The 17,811-nt window shown below is 37.2% G+C and overlaps 1 protein-coding gene across 2 annotated transcripts in view; it reads right to left on the bottom strand.

Moving 5' to 3' along the window:
* The window catches only part of ALA3 (aminophospholipid ATPase 3), a 177,269-nt gene that overhangs the window by 124,866 nt on the left and 34,592 nt on the right, over positions 1–17,811 (bottom strand). The gene's annotated exons all lie outside the window — the stretch shown is intronic.

Here is a 17,811-nt window from a genome sequence, read left to right as displayed (position 1 = left end):
AATAACATGGAAAAATATGGCCACCATTTCGATAATTTCATATGCCACTTCTCATGACAAGGATGTCATTGACAACAGTAAATCTAATTTCCATACCTTAAGGCCCCGTTTGGGTGACAGGATGCAAAACCAAGTTTCTTAAAAACTTGGTTTTGCCTTCAAACTTGGTTTTGCCTTCAAACTTGGTTTGCCAAAAAAAAAAGTGTTGCTGATGCTTGGATGACCCCAAACATGAAAAACTAGGTTTTGGGTTCATAAATTCATAAAATAAATAAATAAATATAATTAATGGCTTGCCATTTTTCGGCCAGCCACCATCCGAAAAATGGCTAGGCTGATGCTGCCCTGGTCGAGAGGCACCAGAACAGCCATGTTCCAACCTACTGCTGGTCAGAAAACAGTCAGAAATGCCAAAAAAAAAAAACATGAAAACCGAAAAGAACAAAAGAAAAAATACACCAGCCATTTTCCGGCCAGCCATAGGCCGGAAAATGGCTGAGCTGATGCTGACCTGGCCGAGAGGCACCAACCCAGCAATTTTCTGGCAAATGGCTGCCTGGAAATGCTAAAAATAAAACAAAATGTTAAAACTCAAAAAAAAACAAAATAAAAAATATACTCGCCATTTTCTGACCAACCACCTGGCGGAAAATGGTTGGGCTGGTACCGCTTTGGCAGGGAGGTACCAAGCCGGCCATGTTCCAATCGGTTGCTGACCAAAAATTTGCCAGAAACGATAAACAATAAAAAATATTAAAAATAAAAATATGTTGCCCATTTTTTGGCTAACTACCCGCCGAAAAATGACCGGGTTGGTGATACCCTGGCTGGAAGGCACCAGACCGACCATATTCCAGCCAGTGGCTGGAGAAAAATGGTCGGAAATGCCAATAACTAAAAAAACATAAAAAAATGAAAATAAAATAAAATAGTCATTTTTCAGCCAGCCACCGGACGAAAAATGGCCGGGAAGGTGTCGCCCTAGCCATGAGATAGCAGCCCAGCTGGTGGCTGGCCGGAAAATGGCCAAGTCGACTGCAAAGTCGATTTAAAAAAAAATCAGGCCGGTGATCGGCCAAAAAATGGCTAGCCTGGTACGGACTAGCATGGGTGGTATCGAGCCGACCATTTTCCAGCCAATCACCAGCCAGAAATGGGCAGTTTATGTTGTAGGATTGTGGTGGTGGAAGGAGTGAGGAGTGAGGGGTGAGGGACGGTGAAAATGTCTTTAAAGAGACAACATACATAAGAACACTAAGTTGTTAATGAGAAACACGTGCACAAAGGCACAATAAGAACACTTGGAACAAATGTGCGGTTGTGCACAAAGGCACAACACATTCAAGAGAACACAAATGCACATACACATGGAGACCTTGGAGGGGCTCCACATATAGACGTTGGAGGGGCCCAATGTCTATTGTGTGGGCCCCCCAATGGCTAAAAAGAAGAAAATAAAAAAAGAGAAAAATAAAAAAAATAAAGAAAGAGAAAAGAAATAAATTACAATCATATTCTTAAGGAGAATATGCATGAAAATGAAAATAACATATTTACCCTTATCGGGCATTACAAAAATATATATCTATATACATATGGACTTTATATTTTAACATCCCCCCTCAAACTTACGGTGTGATGACCGAAAGTTTGCCAAGAAGAAAATTGAATCTAGGAGAATAGAGTGCCTTAATAAAGAAGTCAGTCAGTTGATATTTTAATGTTACATAGGGGAGATCAATGACTTTCTTCAGATATTCTTGTCTAACATAATGGCAGTTCATTTCGATATACTTTGTTCGCTCATGAAATGTGTGATTTTTGGCAATATGTATTGCACTTTTGTTGTCACAGCACAGCTTTGAAGGCCTTTGAAAAAGAACTCTCATATCTTTCAGTAACGGCCGAAGCCAAACAATTTTCATGATTGTAGTTGCCATGACTCGGTACTCAACCTCAGTTAAAAAACAGAGACACCTTCTGTTGTTTCTTACATCTCCAAGAAACCAATGATTCACCTAAAAAGACACAAAAACGAGTGGTGGAGTGACGGTTATTTGGGTCACCTCCCCAATCGGAGTCAGTATACACAATTAAATTTAAATCAGAAGATGAAGATAGAAATACTCTCTTATTTATAGTCCCCTTTACGTATTTGATAATTCGAAGAATGGCACCTATATGAACTGATGTAGTGGCATGCTGAAATTGACTTGCAACATGGACTGCATGAGAGATATCTAGCCTCGTAATGCTAAGATGCATCAAAGATTCAACGAGTTGCCTGTAAGGAGTAGGATCTTCCAAAGGAATCTCATCATCAATCTTCATTTTTGTTCCTACTACTTAAGGAGTTTCACAGATTTTATCATTTGTAATGCCTAACCTGTCAATGACCTCACAAGCAAGTTTAGTTTGAGACAAAAAATAACCCCTACGAGAATAGGCAACTTCAATGCCTAAAAAATATATCAGAAAACCTAAGTCTGACATTTCAAATTTTTCTGTCAATGCAGATTTGATGCTCCTGATTCTTTTGGTATCATCACCTTGATTAACATGTCATCAACATACAATAACAAAATTATAATACTTGCATCTAATTGCTTGACAAACAGAGCAGTGTCAGTATAACATGAAATAAAACTATTTTCTATCATTAAGTTGTTAAATCAATCATACCAAGCATTGGGAGCTCGTTTCAAACCATAGAGGGCTTTTCGTAGGCGAATAACTTTACCCTTGGGCACATTCATACCCGGAGGAGCATCTATATAGACTTCTTCATTTAAATCTTCATTTAAGAATGCATTTTTGACATCCATTTGATATATATTCTATTTTTTAATGGAGGCAATCAGTGTTGTGAAAAGCGTTGAGGCGTAGCAAGGCGCTCCACCAAAAACCGAGGCAAGGTGTAAGCCTCGAGGCGTAAAGTGTAAGCCTCAAAAAAAAAATTGAAAACTTTAAAAAATTTATAAAAAAATATCTAAAAATATAAATAAATAAAGAAATGCTTTATTAATGAAATAACAACCAATAAGAAATAGAAAATCTCAAATAAGTACTAAAAATTATGAGATTAACATATAAAAGTAACTAAAAACTGATTATATAACTGGAAAATATATAAGATTAACCAAAAAACATTAACATTAACTAAAAAACTGATTACATAACTGAAATAACTGGAAAATATATGAGATTAACCTACAAAAATTAAAATATATGAGATTATTCTAAAAAATATGAGATTAACATATAAAAGTAACTAAAAAAATGATTACATAACTGGAAAATATATGAGATTCACCAACAAAAGATAAAATATACTAAGAAATCGATTACATAACTGGAAAATATATGAGATTAACCAACAAAAGTTAAAATATATGAGATTATTCTAAAAAATATGAGATTAACATATAAAAGTAACTAAAAACTGAGATTAACCAAAAAAAGTTAAAATATACTAAGAAACTGATTACATAACTGAAATAACTGAAATATATATAAGATTAACCTACAAAAGTTAAAATATATGAGATTATTCTAAAAAATGTGAGATTAACATATAAAAGTAACTAAAAATTGATTACATAACTGGAAAATATATGAGATTAACCAACAAAAGTTAAAATATACTAAGAAACTGATTACATAACTGAAAAATATATGAGATTGACCTACAAAAGTTAAAATATATGAGATTATTCTAAAAAATATGAGATTAACATATAAAATTAACTAAAAAACTGATTATATAACTGAAAAATATATGAGATTAACCAACAAAAGTTAAACTATATTAAGAAACTAATTACATGACTGAAATAACTGAAAAATATATGACATTAACCAACAAAAGTTAAAATATAGTAATATACTAACAAACTTATTACAAATAACTAGAAAATATATGAGATTAACCTACAAAAACTTTGGGTCGCCTGAACCAGAGCAGGGACGCAATCTGAAACCCTCGACTACTGGATACTCTCTCTCTCTCTCTTTGGGCCGTTGAAACCTGGGTCGCCGGAGGCAGACGAAGCTCGTCGGTGCCTTCCCCCAACCCTCAAACCCGATTAATTGCTCTCTCTCTCTCTCTCTCTCTCTCTCTCTCTCTCTCTCTCTCTCTCTCTCTCTCTCTCTCTCGCGCGCGCGCAGGAAGCTCGTCGGAACCTAGGTCGCCGAAGGTAGACGAAGCTCCCACCGCACATCTATCTTTCTCTCTCTCAGCGGCAGGGAGGGGGTTTTCACGCTTTGGGAGATCCAACACGGGCGATGGAGGAAGCCCTCATCGATGAGCGACGATTCAAGGTATTTTTTTTACGTACTTCCGCCAAATTTTCCTTTTGTTAGCGTTTTCATGTCGTTTCTTTTCAAAAAAAACTTGCTTTTTATACATTTTTAGGCCATGTTTTTTTATCCTGTGCATAACTATTTAGTTATACACTGTTTGTCCCAAGCCCGGATAACGGAGGAGGGTTGTGGTAGGCCAGTGACAGCCTGTGTAAAAATTTAGTCACATCCTATGAATATGAACCAATATGCGAATTTCGTTGGGGCATTCCCTACTAAGCGACGCTCTGTACTCTATAGGCCCGGAGGCAGTGATAAGTGGGCAAGGATAGCTAGGACATTGCCCAGAAGCGATGCGTCAAACCGGCGCCCGAGGGTGGGGGAAAATAGGCAAGGGTTCCCGCACTTTGTTGGACGGGTGAGAGTAAAAAAGATATTTCAAGACCATACAATTAGGTTAGCCACTTGGAACATAAGGTCTTTAACTGGTAAGTTGGTAGAGTTAGTAGATGTTATGTGTAGGAGAAAGATTGATATTTTATGTTTACAAGAGACCAAATGGGTAGGTGAGAAAGCAAAAGTGATACAACCTTGGGGAGATAAGATTTGGTATACAGGAATACATAGGAATAGGAATTCAGTTGGGATTGTTATTAGTCGTGAGTTTATAGATAATGTAGTTGAGGTCTGTAGGAAGGGGGATAGGATTATACTTATTAGATTAGTAGTAGGTACGGATATTATTAATTTTATCAGTGTTTATGCACCTCAAGTCCGTTTAGACGATTCCATTAAGCGTCAATTTTAGGAAGATTTAGACGGTGTAGTACAAGGGATATCTCATGGTGAAAAGATTTTCATCGGCGGAGACCTTAATGGACATGTAGGCATTAGTAAGGGATGGATTTGAGAGTATCCATGGAGGCTATGGTATAGAAGAAATAAACGAAAGTGGAGAAAGGATTTTAGATTTTGGTTTGTCCTATGATTTGATCTTAGCCAACACGTGGTTTAGGAAGAGGGAGACTCACCTAGTAACATTTAAAAGTGGGGTTAATAAGAGTCAGATAGATTTTTTCCTACTCAGAAAGAGAGATAGGGGTTGTTGCATCGATTGTAAGGTTATACCGGGAGAAAGTGTAGCTACACAACATAGAGTCTTAATTTTAGATCTTAAAATTAGAAAATGTCACAAAAGGGATAGACATAGGATAGATCCTAGAATTAAGTGGTGGGCACTGAAAGGAGCTAAACAAGGAATGTTTGTAGAATAGGTAGCTAAGGAAGCTAATTGGTGTCTCGAGGAGGATGCAGAATCAATGTGGAATAAGATAGTGGGTTGCATGTGAAAGGTGACGAAGGAGGTTTTGGGTGAGTCTAAAGGCGGTGCACCGCTAGGTAAGGATACATCATGGTGGAACGAAGATGTCAAATTAGCTATTAAGGTTAAAAGAGAGTGTTATAGAAATCTAAGAGTCGTGGTAATGAGAATTTGGAGAAGTATATGATAGCAAAGAAAGAAACTAAAAAAGTAGTTTGAAACGCGAGGGATAAGGTATATAAGAAGGTCTATGACAAGTTGGATACCAAGGAGGGTGAAAAGGATATTTATAGGCTTGCAAAGATGAGAGATATGAAATCGAGGGATCTGGGTATGGTTAGATGTATCAAAGATGAAACACAAAGGATTTTACTTAAAGATAAGGAGAGTAAGGAGAGATGGAAAGATTATTTTGATAAGCTATTTAATGAAAGTCATGCTCAGGATCTTGGAGACATCTCCATTCCTTTTTATGAGATGAATCGTGACTTCAATGCGCAAGATTCAAAAGAAAGAAATTGTAGAGGCTTTAAAGAAAATGAAATCAAGAAGGGTAGTTGGCCCAGATGGTATACCTATTGAGACTTGAAAATGCTTGGGGGAGAAATGTTTAGAATGGTTGGCAAATCTTTTTAACAAGATTTGGCGGACAAATAAGATGCCTAATGAGTGGAGGAAGAGTACTTTGGTGCCTCTCTATAAGAATAAGGGTGATATTCAAGATTGCACAATCTATCGTGGTATAAAACTCATGAGTCATACTATGAAACTTTGGGAGAGGGTGATTGCATCTAGGTTGAGGAAGGTTGCCATGATATCGGAAAATCAATTTGGTTTTATGCCTGGAAGATCAACTATGGAAGCTATACATCTTCTTAGACAACTTATTGAGAGATATAGAGAGGGGAACAAAGATTTGCATATGGTTTTTATTGATCTGGAGAAGGTATCTCTCTTAAGTACATTAGTATAATTAAAGATATGTATGAAGGAGTAGTAACCAATGTCCGCACTTGTGGAGGGGTGACAAACAATTTCCTAAAACGGTTAGGTTACATCAAGGATATGCATTAAGCTCTTTCCTCTTTGCTATAGTGATAGATGAACTTACGAGATCAATTCAAGAAAATGTGTCGTGGTGTATGTTGTTTGTTGATGATATTGTTTTGATTGATGAGTCTAGAGCTGGGGTTAATGCTAAGTTAGAATTATGGAGACAGACTTTGGAAGCAAGAGGTTTTACGTTGAGTAAGAGTAAGACAGAATATATGAATATCGGTTTAGTAAGCAACGAAGTAGTGATGAGAGTGTAGTGAAGCTTGGTGAGCAACAAATAGCGGTGGAGGACTGTTTCAAATATTTGGGATCTATCATTCAAAAGAATGGAGAAATTGATGGAGATGTAAATCATAGGATTAAGGTTGGGTGTATGAAATGGAAAAGTGCAATTGGAGTGTTGTGCGGTCGTAGAATGCCATTGCGGTTGAAGGGGAAGTTTTATAGGACGCCAATTAGACCCGCTTTACTATATGGTACGGAATGTTGGGCTGCCAAGACACATCATATTCAAAAAATGAGTGTAGCTGAGATGCATATGTTGAGATGAATGTGTGGAAATACAATAAAAGATAAGATTTTGAACGAAAAGATATGTAAGAAGGTAGGCGTTGCACCCATTGAAAATAAGATGAGAGAGAATCGTTTACGGTGGTTTGGACATATTCGGCGAAGGCCTAATGATGCTCCAGTTAGAAGGATGGAGAAATGGGAAAATATATTAGTTAAAAGAGGTCGGGGTAGGCCTAGGAAGACATGGATGGAGGTGATAGGAAAGGATATGAATGCTTTGAACCTCACCGAAGACATGGCATTGGATAGAAATGATTGGAGGAGAAGGATTCATGTGGAAGACCCAGAATGATTTTTTTTTTTGGTTCATATCGCCGACCCCAATTGTTTTGGGATGAAGGCGTTGTTGTTGTTGTTGTTGTTGTTGTTGTTGTTGTTGTATTAACCTACAAAAACTTTGTTGATTATGTCTCAAAAATCTTGTTGTAAAAAAATATATTTTTTTTGCGCCTTGAGGCACAAAGGGTCGCGCCTCAAGGCGAGGCGTGCCTTTTGCACCTCAAGACGCGTTTTGATAACACTGGAGACTGGTAATTTGGCACCTAACAATAATCATTCTTGCAACGAGAGCAAATGTTTCATCGTAATCTATGCCATTTTCTTGACTATATCCCTTGACGACGAGACGAGCCTTATATCTTTTAAATGATCCATCACTTTTGGTTTTTACCTTAAAAACTCATCTACATCCTATTATTTTCTTACCTTTAGGTAAATTTTAGAATTCCAAGTTTTAGCTTCCCTAAGGGCTTTAAGTTCATTATCCATTACATTCGTCCATTCTAGCAATTTCTTAGCTTCTTCAAAATTCTTAGGTTCTACATATAAATGAATAGCGCTAAGACATGCTTTATGTTTAGGTGAGAAGGATTCATAGGATATAAATCTAGAAGGGTTTCTCCTAGTTCTCTCAGTTCTACGAGGATTGTTTATTGAAGAAGGTTCTACGAGGATTGTGTATACGTGATTGGTTCATTAGATATTCCTTCTTCGATAGCTTGCTCAAGAAGTGGAGAGCTCTCAATTTCTTGAAAATCACTATTAGGGGCATCATATATCATTTCATCATCACTAGAAATTGTTAAGTTTTCAATATTCAGGTCGTTCCACGCATGAGAGCTGAGAAACAGAGAGAGAGAGAAAGGGAGAGAGAGGCTGGAGGAAAACCGATACGCTGTATTCTTATGGTCGGCTGCTGTGTAAACCCATTTATATTAACATGCTATTACAAAGATTAGGGTACTAAAGTACCCTCATTGCAATGAAATAAATTACACAATGCCATTAATGAGAAGTTAATGTCACGGGTCTGGATCTCCAAATCTACGACCCGTAACAAGGGAATACTTTTTTTCACCCTCCCTCAAGTTGTGCATGATCTTGAACCATGAACAACTTGCCTTTTAACATCCAAAATTTGTCTTTTGTCAATCCTTTTGTAAATATATCCGCCACTTGATCTTCAGGCTCAATCTCTTTATCTTCTACCTTTTGTCTCACAAAATGCTGGTCTATTTCAATATGTTTGACACGACTGTGATGGATTGGATTAAAGGACATACTAATGGCACTCTGGTTGTCACACAAAAGAAGTGATCGAGAGATCGATTCTCCTACTGTCAGTAAGTGTCTAATCCAAGTAGCCTCAGCAGTGGCGGCTGCCATTGACCTGTATTCAGCCTCTGTACTGGATCTGGCAACAGCCTTTTGTTTCTTACTACTTCAAGAAACCAAATTCATCCCAACAAACATACAATAGCCGGATACTGATCTGCGTTCATCTGGGTATCCTGCCCAGTCCGCATCAGAATAAACAGTTATCTCATGTGTATTTTGCCCATTTGTCTTTCGCTGATATATGAGGCCATCCCCAACCGTTCCCTTCAGATATCGAAGTATTCGTTTAACTGCTTCCATATGCCCTTCACATGGGGCATGCATAAACTGAGAAACTTGATTCACCGAGTAGACTATATCAGGGCGAGTAAAGGTGAGGTATTGTAACATACCCACTATGCTACGGTATTGTGTGGGGTTATCAAATGGATCTCCAACTTGAGAGCTAAGCTTTTGATGAAGAACGCTAGGAGTGCTCAAGGGCTTGCAGTCTTTCATACCCGCTTTATTGAGAACATCAATGGTATACTTATGTTGAGTGAGAGTCATCTCTTCAGAAGTACTGTCGACTTCAACTCCAAGAAAGTATCGTAGTTTGCCAAGGTCCTTCATTTTGAACCTCTGATTCAAGAGATGTTTGATTTCTTCAATGTGCTCATTGGAATTACCAGTGATGATGATATCATCTATATATATCAACAACAGAGTAATTGTGTCTTGGTTCTTAACTATAAATAAGGAGTGGTCAAGAAGAGATTTCTTAAAACCATATTTTTGTATTTCAAGAAAAAAGTTGTCGAACCAAGATCGAGATGCCTGCTTCAATCCATATATCGCCCTTTTTAGTCTGCAGACATATTTTGTAGGATTGGCTTCTGCATAACCAGTGGGTTGTTTATGTATACTTCTTCTCTCAAATCTCCATGAAGAAAAGCATTCTTCACATCAAGTTGGCTAATAGTCCATTGATGTTCAATAGCTAAAGAAAGTATGACTCTGATTGTCCCCATCCTCACCACTGGACTAAGGGTTTCATCATAATCTTGTCCTTGCTCCTGTGTAAAACCTTTGGCTACAAGTCTCGCCTTGTATCGCTCTATAGTCCCATCTGGTTTATACTTTATTTTGTACACCCATTTCGAACCAACAACGTTTCTGTCAGGTGGTCTTGATACGACATCCCACGTACCACATTCATGTAGAGCTTTCATCTTCTCATTCATTGCTTCAATCCATCTTCTGGAATTTGATGCTGGAGAGAACGTTGCGGGTTCATCTTCTTTATTCAAGGCTGTTAGAAAGAGTTGAAAATGTAATGAGAAATTTTCATAACTGACCCACCTTTCAATTGGATGGCGAGAACATGTGGATCTTCTAGTATCAACGATGTTGGATGTAGAGGATGTGTCCATGTCTGAATTAACTATGGTGGGCGGCTCTCTTTCTCGTCGAGTGTAGACAAGGCCTTTATACCTTTCTGGATTCAAAGTCGGGTCTGTATTTTCATGAGCAATCATTTCATCAGTAGACACAGGTTTCTTATCCTTTTGAGTGCAATTTGAGCAAACATCACTAGCTCCTGAGAGAAGTTCATAATTCAACCAAGGATAATAAGCCTCAACTTTAGGTTTTGATTCTGAAGAACTAGTATATCGACAATCAAAATTCAATTCATCGAAGATGACATTTCTTGATATTTTGATGTGCTTGTTCACAGGATCATAGCACCTGTACCCTTTATAGTCATCAGCATAACCCACAAACCTGCACTTTAGGGCCTTGTCCTGAAACTTATGTCTCATTGAACTGTCAACATGAACATAGCATAAACAACCAAACACATGCAAATCATAGTAGTTGGGATATACACCAAAAAGAGACAAGTAAGGAGACTTGTTTTCCAAAATAGTCATGGGCAATCGATTTATCACATGAATTGCAGAATGAAAAGCCTCTGTCCATAAAGTGATCGGAAGACTACTGTCATGCATCATGCTCATCGCACTCTCAACAATATGGCGATGCTTCCTTTCAGCAATCCCATTCTGCTGAGGTGTGTAGACAAGACACCTTTTTTCTTATCCTGTTACTTTGAAGAAAGTTAGTAAAGTCAATGGAAGAGAATTCACCTCCTCCGTCACATTGGAAACTTAGGATGTTTTCAGAAAATTGGTTCTTGACAAAGGAATGGAAGTTTCGGAACAACTTGAAAGTCTCAGATTTGTGTTTCATGAAAAATATCCAAGAATAGCGAGAGTAACTGTCAACAAATAAAAGATAATATCTAGTTCTAGATATAGAAGCAACTGGAGCAGGTCCCCAAACATCAGAACAGATAGTCTTAAAAGGTCTTGAAGCTCTTTTATTGATAGAATGAAATGGTAAGACATGACTCTTACATAAGAGACAACTAGAACATTTGTTGTCATTGACATTTATTCCTAAACTTGACTTGGGAATGAGGTTATTTGAAACAAGATTTTCAATGAAACTACTACTGCAGTGACCTAGACGACCATGCCAAAGATTTGGCTTATTGATTTCAGAGACACTGAAAACACAGCCAGGATTTTCAGAAGGCAACGATGATTGGAGCTTCAAGTTTGTGTCTGTAGAGCGAATATGTGTTGAAGGATCTTCTTGAAAGACATACATATTGCCTTGTCGTTTTCCTCTAGCGAACGTCTCCTTCGTGCAGAGATCCTTGACAAGAACAAAGGAGGGAGTAAATTCAACTGAGGCATTGATATCATCAACAAGTTTAGAAACTGAAACGATGTTTTTCTTGATATTAGGAGCATAAAGAACTTTTGAAAGGTTGATGGAAGATTCGGGCAAGGGTATAATGGAGTTTCCAATATGAGAGACAGAGTGGTGTGATCCATCTCCAGTAACTATACTACTTCTACCAATGTAAGGAACAAGTTTTAGGAGCTTACCTGCATCACCAGTAACGTGAGTCGCTGCGCCAGAGTCCACATACCAAGTACCTTGCTCATTTTGCTTCAGATTCAATTCTACTGAAGCTGACAGCAATAATTCCTTCACTTCTTTGTTGGTCCTTGTACTGTTTGTGCCTCTTTTTGCTTCAGTTTGTGTTGATTTTCCTTTATTTAGGGGATTGAACCAGCAGTTAGCTTTCATATGCCCCTTTTTATTACACAGAAAGCAGGTAGGAATTGGCCTTTGTCTTTGTGGATTGTGTAGGCAATAATCCACGACCTCCTTGACCACTTCTCCCTTGTGCTCCTTTTTCCCTTGATATCATAGCTTCCTCGTCCTCGTGCATAAGTGACCCCTGTAGCAAGAACTTCTTGTGCCCCAGTATGCATAGATGGTTCTTCAGAAAATCCCTTCAGGTTCATCTCATATTGCAACAATTTTGCACGCAGATCTTCAAAGTTGGGCAGCTCAGGTAAACATAACAGGGAAGTAACAATCATATGATAGTCGTGTCCCAATCCACTGAGGGTTTGTTGTACCAAATCTTTATCAGTTATTGTACTTCCAACAACTGCTAGCTGATCTGTGATAACCTTCATTTTGTTCAAGTATTTCATGATGGTCATGGAATCCTTTCTTAACATTTGAAATTCTCTTTTAAGAAACATAATCCTAGCCTGAGAAACTTGTGAGTATGTCTGAACAAGTCTGTTCCAAAGTTGCAGTCATCTGGAATGGCTACAAGTACCTCTTGTGACAGTGTAGATGTAATATAAGCAACTAGCGCTTGGTCTCTTTTCATCCAAGCCACAAATTCAGGATTTCTAACATATGTTGTAGTAGATTCCCCTTTGTCGTCTCTTTCTTCTCGTGATATGAACTCAGGAGGAACTAGAATAGATCCATCAAGATGTCCAGAAAGATCCTGACTCCTAATGAAAGGTATGATTTGCCTCTTCCAAGTCAAGAAGTTACCATTGTTTAATTTTTCAGACACGAGTTGACTGAGGAAACTTGAAGAAAGAACCAACTGGCTAGGAAGTGAATCCATGTTTCACAGTATTAAGAGTGTGTTCAGCACAATCTGCACAATCTGTTTCTATAACCTTTTTTTTTTTTTGGTGCAGAAACTAATTCAGATCAATGGCTATCAGATTTCTGATTTGAAACAGAGATTGAATATATGTCAGATTTCTGATTTGTATAAGAAATTGAATATAGGATATGAAAATCACAAAAAAAAATTGTGAATATGAATTCCCACTCGGTATTGACTCAATGCTTTCAAGCTAAAAGAGATAAAATGGTAGAAATGAGGGTGTAGCTGGATCAGCTTGATCAGATCTGATCAAGGGTGCAGCTGGATCAAAAGTAGGGCCCCCATTGCGTGATTAGATCACGTTGTGATCAAAACAATGAACAAGGTATATTCAACAAAGGGTTTGGGTCGGAAATCTGGGCTGAGTCACTAAGTCCTCTCTGAGTTAACTCAGATTAGGTAGGGATTAACGTCAGATCAGTCCACGTTGTGGTTTGATCAGATCTGATTAACGTTAGATCTGATCGAGTTTAAGGGACAGAAAAAGGATATAGATAGATCTGATTTTTTATCAGATCTGAATAATATTGAGAAGAAAAGAAGATACTAGGTCAGACGTAAACAGGGAAAGGAAAGAAGAAGAAAAACAGACGAGATTGGGGAGACAAAAAGTTTTTCTTGACTTAGAAGAGAAAATCGAGAAGAGATAGATCTTTCAGACGTACCTTGGAGATCGATTCCAGTTTCAGCTGAAGCGTGGCTCTGATACCATGTTAAGTTTTCAATATTCAGGTCGTTCCACACGTGAGAGCTGAGAAACAGAGAGAGAGAGAGAGGCTGGAGGAAAACCGATACCCTGTATTCTTAGGGTCAGCTGCTGTGTAAATCCATTTATATTAACATGCTATTACAAAGATTAGGGTACTAAAGTACCCTCATTACAATAAAATAAATTACACAATGCCATTAATGAGAAGTTAATGTCACAGGTCTGGATCTCCAGATCCACGACCCGTAATAAGGGAACACTTCTTTTCAGAAATATCCTCATTTCTAGATAATAATTCAAATAAGAAGGAATAATCGACATTATCCTCATGAGGTTTATATTCTTCAAAACCACTTAAGTTTTCTAAGTTACATTTCTAGAAACATATAGTTTATCATTTTTTACATCATAACACCTAAATCCCTTTTGAGTTTCCGAATAACCAAGAAATGCACAAGGAATGGCTTTGGGTGAATGTTTATCATTTTTTGTCGGAAGAACAAAACATTTGCATCCAAAAATTCTTAGTCTATTATAATCGGATTTCTTTTGATACAAAGTTTCAAAAGGTGATATTTTATTTAAATTTTTCGAAGGGAGACGATTTATAAGAGAGACGGATGCAAGAGCCGCCTCGGCCCAAAATCTTTTAGGAATTTTTGGAGAGATAAGCAAAGTCATAGTGGTCTCAACTATATATCTATATTTTTTCTCGGCTAAGCCATTTTGTTAGGGTGTTTTGGGACACGATTTTTGATGAATAATTCCATTAGTTTCAAGATAATTCTTAAAATCGTTTGAAAGATATTCTCCTCCAGAATCGGTCCTAAGAATTTTGAACTTACCATTAAATTGATTTCTTATCATCATGTGATATGTCTTAAATGTCAAAAAAAAACTCATGTTTATGCTTAAGAAAGTATATCCAACAAAATCTAGAATAATCATCCAAAAAAATGACATAGTAAGAAATAACTCCTTTAGATACTGTTAAAGAAGAGGTGATATGGGTCTGGACTTACGTCTGGTCCAGATCCATACTTTATGTTAAGTATTTCTATTTTGCATATGTGCACATATTTGTATTTTGTTTTTATAATTAGGGACATTATCATCCACAATGTTTTGTAAATCATTGTATATAAATACAACATTTCTAGGTCACGTAATGACCTTTTCAGTGTGCAGCAATCCCTTCTCCTTCTCTACCTTTTTCTCTGTTGAAAGTTGACGTGGGCTGGAAATACAAATTCCAACATGGTATCAGAGCAAGTTGAACCGATCCACGCTCACTAAGGTTGGTTCCATCTTTCTTCCCTCTCTTCTTCTGTCCAGATCTGAATTTTTTTCTTTTCTCTTCGGTTTTACCTCAGATTTGAATTTCAGATCTGGGTTTTCTCGGTTTTCTCTATATTCTATCATTTTCTTCATTCAGTCTATCAAATCTGGTATTGTTTTTCTTTTCAGATCTATATCTGAAGATCTCTTTTCAGATCTATATCTGAAGATCTGTGACTTATTATTTCCTTTAAAAAAAACCAGATCACGTTGAAATGATTTGTTCACTCCTTTGATCGTTTTTTTTTTCTATTCTAATCTTTTTTCCCAGATCACGTTAAGACTGATATGTTCTCACAAACCCAGATCACATCAAAACTGATATGTTTTCTCTTCTATTGCCTTAATCATCATTTTCTTCTACAATCGTTTCGGTTAAATATTTTTTTCTTCTAAAATCTTTTCATTATTCTTCTACAATCTCTCTCTTCAAAAATCTTTCCAAGAGACATCATATTCAAAAAATGAGTGTAGCTGAGATGTGTATGCTTCGATGGATGTGTGGAAATACAATAAAAGATAAGATTCGAAACGAGGAGATACGTAAGAAGGTAGGCGTTGCATCCATTGAAAATAAGATGAGAGAAAATCGTTTACGGTGGTTTGGACATATTCGGCAAAGGCCTAATGATGCTCCAGTTAGAAGGATGGCCAAATGGAAAAATATATTAGTCAAAAGAGGTTGAGGTAGGCCTAAGAAGACTTGGATGGAGATGATATGAAAGGATATGAAGGCTTTGAACCTCACCGAGGACATGGCATTGGATAGAAATGATTGGAGGAGAAGGATTCATGTGGAGGACCCAGAATGATTTTCTTTTTTGGTTCATATCGCCGACCCCAATTGTTTTGGGATGAAGGCGTAGTAGTTGTTGTTGTTGTTGTTGTTGATCTTAATTTTTTTTTTAATTTCTTTTGTATCAGGATTTGAATGACCTTCTTCTTGCCAAGGCCATCAAAGGTATGAAGCTCTCTCTCTCTCTCTCTCTCTCTCTCTCTCTCTCTATATATATATATATATATCTCTCTCTCTCTATATATATATATATATATAAGAACTTTAAAAAAGAAAATCTTCTTCTCCAAAATCCTTAAGGAATGTAGAAGAGCATTGCCTGAAAGCCTATGAAGATTGCTGACTCTCATTTTCCTTCAGTATGTCAGCATTACTGGGCTGTTGATAGATGTTAGATAACCTTACTCATTTGTGAGTCAAAGGCTGCCTTAATATGCTATGTATAAATAACTCACTGACCTTATAATACTATGTCGATTCATATCCCAATTTTGGTGAGAGTTTACAGTTATTCTGGATTTCAAATACAATTTGTTATAATAGAATGTTAAACCGCCTTTTGACTTGGTTACTTAGAATCTGTTTCTGCAACAGGGCACTAAATGGGGAAGAGGAGGTTATTTCTGAAAATAAAATCATATGGTAGCAATTCAGAGCTCTAGATTGCATGTGCTTCATATGTATAAAATTAATTTTGGGATGAAGGCGTAGTTGTTGTTGTTGTTGTTGTAATCTCTCTCTTCTTTAACAGTGGTATCAGACTGTTGTATTACATTACATCTCTGTTTTCTACAACAAAAGTTGTGTTTTCTACAACAGAAGTTATGTTTTCTCCATTTCATTGTTGTTGGGTCGATTGTTTTATTTTTCTCATAAAAGATATCCTTTTTCTTTGGAATCACGTAATCCATTGTTCTGACATACTGGGCGTCATAGGCTGTGCTGTGGTTCTGGTACATAACCAGAACTGATATTTCAAAAAAAAAAGGTATACACAGCACCGGATCCATAATCCAAACGCATCAAAAAGTTTTCAATCCATATTTGAAAAATATGGATTCGTCCTCAACTCATTATGGTCTTTCCTCTAGCTTTCTGAGTCAACTTGTTTCTGAAAAACTCAATCATTCAAATTTCTTGACCTGGAAAGGACAAATAAGTCCCTTCATACGAAGTCAAGATCTTTCTAGGCATCTAGATGGGTCAACTTCAGCCCCGCTTCAATTTATCACGCAGGAAATACAGGATGATAAAGGGGTTGTCTCATCTCGGATTATTCAAAATCCTGACTTCACAGCTTGGATGAAAAGAGACCAAGCACTAGTCGCGTACATTACTTCTACTTTATCACAGGAAATACTGATTGCAATTCCAAATGATTGTTCAGCCACTGAACTATGGAATATGTTGGCTCAAACCTATTCTCAAATGTCGGAGGAAAAAGTTTTGTATCTCAAGTGAGAATTTCAGTCATTAAAGAAGGGAACTATGTCTGTTATGGAATATTTGAACAAGGTAAAAAGCATCACAGATCAGTTGGCTCTTGTTGGATGTGCGATCTCAGAGAGAGATAAGGTGCAACAAGTTTTAAACGGACTGGGAACAGACTATCATATTCTTGTCACGTCTCACATGTTTGCCTGTTTTACCCAGTTTTGAAGACTTACGGGGCTAAACTTTTACATTATGAAATCAGTTTGAAGAACCTTTCTGATGGTGATGGTGGGCAACTTGACTCACAAAATGTTTTGGCTACTGTGTTGGTTTATGGACAAGGTCGTGGTGGAGGAAATAATCATCGCGGAGGTAGAGCTCGAGGACGATATGGTGGACAAGGGGGGCGTGGGTTACTTCCTACCCCAAACATGTCTCCTAATGCTCATGCAGGAAATCTAAGAAATATTCCCACATGTTTCCTCTGTAATAAAAGAAGACACATTAAAGTTGATTATTGGTTCAACCCTCAGAACAAAGGCAAGAATTCTATTATTCAGTCAAAAAGGCAGACTGATGGGAGTAAATCTAGTGGAGATGTGCAACAACTTTTATTGGTAGCT

The sequence above is a fragment of the Nuphar pumila genome, chromosome 15 (genome assembly GCF_984573655.1).
Source record: "Nuphar pumila chromosome 15, dmNupPumi1.hap1.1, whole genome shotgun sequence".
NCBI lineage: Eukaryota > Viridiplantae > Streptophyta > Magnoliopsida > Nymphaeales > Nymphaeaceae > Nuphar > Nuphar pumila.
This window is presented reverse-complemented; position numbering and strand designations above follow the sequence as displayed.